Raw genomic sequence first — 6,227 nt, forward strand, 5'->3', positions numbered from 1 at the left:
TCCACTTTGTAGCAAAACTTAATTCAAACATGTATGTGACCCAAGTCTTCATACTAATGGTGTGTGGGTATCTGGTGTCAGTGACGAAATCGCAGAAGAATGATCCTGTTCATTCAATCTGCCCCATTGGGAGTAACCACACTTCTACCCGTCCTACAGTGCCATGACGACCAGCGACTTAGCTTGTGATGTTGTTGGGCTCATAGTGCCACATGGGGGCCATTTTGGCTCCAGTTGTCCCCCTGCTGCTCGAGATATTGTGTTCCTCCTCCTTCCCTCTGGCATGGAGTGGCTTGTTTTTGCCTCCTATCTTGTCATTGGGGGGGGGACTTTTATTTTTAGCTGGCTTTCAGACACCTGGGGTATTAGTCTGCGAGTGCACAGGAGAACAGGCAGATTGAAAATCGTATGAATGTTCATTGAGGGTGTATTGTTTTCTCCACACAAAGCAATTGACTAATAAGAATGGCTAAGTTTGTAGTCAAGACTCACTCGGGTAATTGGTCACACTTGTGCCATTCAGGATAATGACATTCTGCACACACTTTAGAGACTAATGTGGCATATGCTTAAATATGACGCATGTGGCAGTCGACAAACAATGCGCACACACATGCCTCCCCTAAACACACATGCAGGAGATCAAACTGCAGCCCCAGTGTTATATCAGGAAGCGTGTTCCATTGCTCTCTGCGTCTGCACAATCCGCCATGCAGCTGGCACTTGCTGCTGACGTGCTGGAGAAAACTAGGAATAATGCATTTTGAATATGATTACTGAGGCTGGGGTAACACAATAATAATGTCACTCTCCTTGGCTTCCTTTTCTCCTATCTTGCTCTCTCTTCTCTCTCTCCCTCTCTCCTCCATTAAATGGCTTCTGACAGCTTAGCCCAAACTTTGAAGAAGGGCTTAGGTGGAATAATGGAATGCATACATACAGACATAGAAATACTGTAATCATATGCAGAAGTGTAGCTCTCTCTGATGTTGTGGCAGACTGCTACCAGCTCTGTGTTTGCACACACACACACACACACACACACACACACACACACACACACACACACACACACACACACACACACACACACACACACACACACACACACACACACACACACACACACACAGGCTCTCCATCACTCTTTCACCTATGTGAAAGTAGAAGTGTTTGTCCCTGATTGTCCCTGTCAGTGAGTCCACAGTTGAACAAATGACCAATCAATGGAAAACAACAGATGAATGTGATGGGCTCAAAGACTAAGGAAAATGTTTGTAACCACAGCCACCACCCGTAGCCCCCCTTTTAACCATCACACTGTCAGTATCACATGGCCCATGACGAATGGCCACTGCCTGCTGTTTAAGCATCAGAGGCACATCTGTATAGGAGATTAGGAGCTCACCTTTTATAAGGCAGATAGGGTCTGTGACTGTGCCCGCTGTGTTTTTATAGGACAGGGAGAAAATGAAGGAGAGATGGGCTGTGCAACACTTAATGAATCAGCTAAATGGAAGCTGCTGTAACAAAGGGGTTAGTTTTATAAGCACAGGTAACCTTGGAGAGGAGCATAGTGGTTAAAGAAAGGAGAGGACAGAAACCAGGAAGAGAACAGAGAAGATCCTTACCTGAAGATGCTCTGGTGTTTCTCTTTCCCTCGCTCTCACTCTTTTGATTCCCTTTCTCTAACTATCCTCCCACTTCCTACCTCTCTTTTAGATACGCTCATGTAGATACTTTCACACAGACAGTGGAAAATGGGCCAACCCGTCCCACAAGGGTCGTCTTTCTGGGGGAAATCACTAATAAGAATTGAAGCTCTCCTCGGATTAGATTCCCATAATTTTCATCCCTCCTCTGGGTCATTCAGATCAGTGTTTTTCATATTTAGCCTAAGTATAAACAGAGCGTGTTCTCAGTAGGCTACCCGGTGAGACAGCTTCATTCTCTGTATTCATTCCAAGACAAGTGCACTAGTCAACGTGCAATGATCAAAACGATTTCTGAATAATCTATTACACTTCAGGCAAGATGCCATCACATCAGTGTGGAAAACCTGGCCCCCTAACCAATTTCATAATAGACAGGTATGACATCTACATATACCCTGTGGTGTGTGCTCTAAGGTGTAATAAGGTACAGTCTATTATTTGGAAGTGATTCATCATGCTGATTCGTGAGCTGTCCAGTACACACACAGATACACACACACACACAGAGAGAGAGAGAGAGTCTGATCTGGTTGGTCTTGTGCTTGATGACGCATACAGAAAGAAGGGCACATATAGTCTGGCTACCTACATTGATGACTAACACCTAGAAACAAGACATGGTGGTGACGGTGGAAACAAGTAAAGGAGATTATTTTCTAAAGTTTTTGTTCATTTTTTTTCTTCATTTATTCTAAAATAACAATCTCTAATGTAATCCTTACACGATATGTAAGTAAACACGTTATGATAGCCCATCAATGGAGATGTTGACAAGTGTTCTGTGACCATGGCATTCATTTACACGGAGATGGTCCCTGTTCCCAATACGTTGATGGGAACTTTACTCGAAGCCCAGTATTCTCTATCATAACCCTACTGTCACACCAAGATACCGCCCCTTTATGAAATTCTGACAACAACCAATCCTGAAATTGGAGTAAATGAATATTGACATAGTTGTAAAGAGTGCTCCAATCATGCGCCACGGACGCACATGGAGGCGTGACTGGGTTTGAAGTGTAGTCGAATTTATGTAGGCAGCACGCGTCCAGTAAAAGGTTCGACGAAAGGAAAATGCTATTGCACCCTTACCATACTACTACTACAGGAGTTCTGGCTTGTGCGAGGAACCTTCCTGGAACGTCTCAACTACTTGTTTTTGGAAATCTAATGGACTATAAACCCTCGGATTCGAACGCATTATTAATATTTGTTCTTCTTTAGTAGAGTCGCTTGTTGCAACATGAGGTATTTGGATCCGAGTTTAGTTGACTACTGTAGTACTATCAGAGTGAATAGCAGTTGGTAGGTTACTTTGCCTCGCAGGGCGGGATAGGACCGTTATTTGCTGATGCGTAACTGAGGTCCAATCTTTCGAATACCGCCACAGACTGCACCCTTTCTGCAGCCCTGACCTAAAATGCCTTTAGACCTGTGATGTGTATTATTTTGGATGTAACCCTGTGCATCTCGTGGCGCATAATCCTCAACAGCCTGCCTATTACCCGCGCGCGTGAACGTGGTGAGATGTCACACTTAAATTTAGCCAATTTCAACGGTTCAACGGCTACACTGGGCAGTACTTTTGACTAACTCATATTTGAATGAATTCAGCAGTAACAGCCGACTGTCTCATTTCATCCCGTGAAGAGACTGATGATGACGGAGAACAGCGAGATGGAGACCGAGACGCAGCTTCAGCGCTCGCCAAGCAACATGTCCATCACACCGGTGTCAAAGGCAAGTAGTATACTACAATCACATGTCTCACTGGCTGATAACTGTTTCGGACCTCGGTGAAACAACAACTACCCTTGCAAGATAACCAGCGGGAGAAATTTGAACCTCAGTCCACAGTGGTGTGAAGGTTTTACGCAGTCCGTTCTTCTGACTAGATAGCGGAGATTTTGAAATATGAAGGTGTTTCAATGGTTGTTCCAGGTGTTTTCACATGGTGAATATGTTTGATTTGTGTTAACACGTGTAATATTTTGCCAGAAAGCCATGACACAACCACATACCAGTAGTCTGTATGACTTGGTATTAAGAAAGTTAAAAGTACTTGTTGCTTTCAGTATCACATTGATACCTTTCTTTTGTTTTACGATGCTGAGACGGAGTTACTGTTGACTTAATATCAGGGAAAAAATCATAGTTAATCACTGCTTTATTACAGTATTGTAGTTTTTAATATTATTTATTATAACATATCGTTTTTTTTCATTATTTGAATCGTTATAAACCCAACTGTCTTGAACACAGTAGATTTCAACCAGGTGCATTTCAAACCGCATCATCAGTAAATTGCGTCACTATGGGGGAACTAAAATAACTCACGTCAGGTGACGTAAAGGGGGCAAGATGATTGGAACATTCTCTTTCTCTCACTTACTGTGTGTGTGTGTGTGTGTGTGTGTGTGTGTGTGTGTGTGTGTGTGTGTGTGTGTGTGTGTGTGTGTGTGTGTGTGTGTGTGTGTGTGTGTGTGTGTGTGTGTGTGTGTGTGTGTGTGTGTGTGTGTGTGTGTGTGTGTGTGTGTGTGTGTGTGTGTGTGTCTACGCTTACACACATGCTCAAAATGACTTTACAAAGGAACACTCAGGTTCTTTGTAAAATACTTTACAAAGGGACACTCAGGTTCCAGAATGTCTTGGAATAAATGTCCTGTCCAAGTTATCTTGCCATCAGGACCATTAGGACAGTTTGTTTAGTTTTGAATGTAAATTATTTGAACACTGCAGACACTCACAGCATTACTTAACTCACAATTATTTAGTTTAATGGAAGAGATTACAGAGTGCCAAGCAACTTCTCAATTGATGCAAACTCATTTACTGTCCAGAATTCAAGGTCCCTGGGGTCAAACATGAAAGAAACAAGCTATTACATGTTGTCTCTTGACGTTCTGGTCATTTGACTGCCTTGCTGTGTGCATGTATGTTTCTATCATTGTCTATCATGTGTCATTGACTGAGGTTAATGCTGGGTTTAGATGGCACGAGGTAGACGGCAAACTGGATGTCATCGTTTTCAATGAGAGAACGACGGTAAATGCCTTGAGGCTTGGCAATGAACGCAGTCAGACGCCACTGTCGACGGGTCTTGCCGCCAGAGTTCAACTATTTTGACTTTTGCCTTTCTGCCATAGCGTTGTTTTCTATGTTGAATTGCACTCTTTGTTTACTGAAATCACCATAGCAACGCATACACTCGTGCTGGCTTGCTTTTGCCGTCGCTCTCTTTCTTGCTTCTCTTTCTTGCATTCTTGTCCTGCTACGCCGACTGGTATGAAGGTTTTTGCATGCAGCATTAGATTAAAGCACACAGCATCCATTGATGTAGCCTGCCTACGCTCAGCCTCAGTTGTTCAAATGAGGCTTGTGATGACATAGAATGCTAGCTGACTGTGAGACACTATTTCAAAAGGTACATTGAAAACATTTCTTGAAGTGCCTTTTTAAACAGACACACACACACACACAATTCTTTGGGGACTGTTTTCTTCCAGCCTGAAATCCAACACAACACCACTGTGGTCCTCAAGCGCCTTGTGGAGAAGCTGGGTGACACCTAGGAGGAAGATGTTAAAGAGGACCGGTGCCAGCACACACCCCTGCCTCACACCGATGCTTACTCCAAAGGGCACTGACTCCTGCCCTCCTATGGCCACCTGAGCCATCATCCCATCATGGAACTGGCAAAGGATGTTGAGTAGAATGCCCCATAGTACTTCCCTGCTCACTATGTCGAAGGCCTTGGAGAGGTCGACAAAGGCCATGAAAAGGTCCTGTTGTTGTTCACGGCACTTCTCCTGGAGTTGCCGTGCCGTGAATATCATGTCGACCGTACTCATGTTCTTTCTGAAGCCGCATTGTGACTCTGGCAGCAGTTCCTCTGTGATGTTGTTCGCCAGCCTGTGTAGCATCACCTATGCCAGGACCTTGCCGGCAACAGCCAGAAGGGATATCCCCCGGCTGTTGCCGCAGATTGACTTGTCACCCTTGTTCTTATAGATGGTGACAATGTTTGCATCCCGCCACTGTTGGGGGACGTTCTCCCGGTCCCAAACCTCTGTGATGTGCTGGTGGAGCATTCTGGTGCAGAAGTAACCTCCCTTCTTATGTAGTTTTACCGGGATGCTGTCAGCGCCAGGAGTCTTGTTGTTCTTGAGCGAACAGATAGCTGATAACACCACTTGGAAGGTTGCGAACGGTTGAGGTCTTGAATGGGTGGACGGACAGGCAGTTCTTCCAGGATGGAGTGGTCCGTAGGAGAATGATGATTGAGTAGTGCTTCAAAGTGGTCAGCCCACCTCATAGGATCTGGTTTTGGACCTTCAAGAGAGTCAGACCATCAGCTGTTTTCATGGGGGTGATGGTGCGACTTCTTGGGCCATAGATAGCTTTTGTTGGAGAAATTGTGCATGTCGTTTTTGTCCACATAAATTCGGATTTCCTGTGCCTTCGTTCTGCAGAGCATGCAAGGTTGTTTGCAATTTCTTGCGCGATGCACGC

Source organism: Oncorhynchus gorbuscha, linkage group LG26 (assembly GCF_021184085.1).
Source record: "Oncorhynchus gorbuscha isolate QuinsamMale2020 ecotype Even-year linkage group LG26, OgorEven_v1.0, whole genome shotgun sequence".
In the NCBI taxonomy this organism is placed as follows: domain Eukaryota; kingdom Metazoa; phylum Chordata; class Actinopteri; order Salmoniformes; family Salmonidae; genus Oncorhynchus; species Oncorhynchus gorbuscha.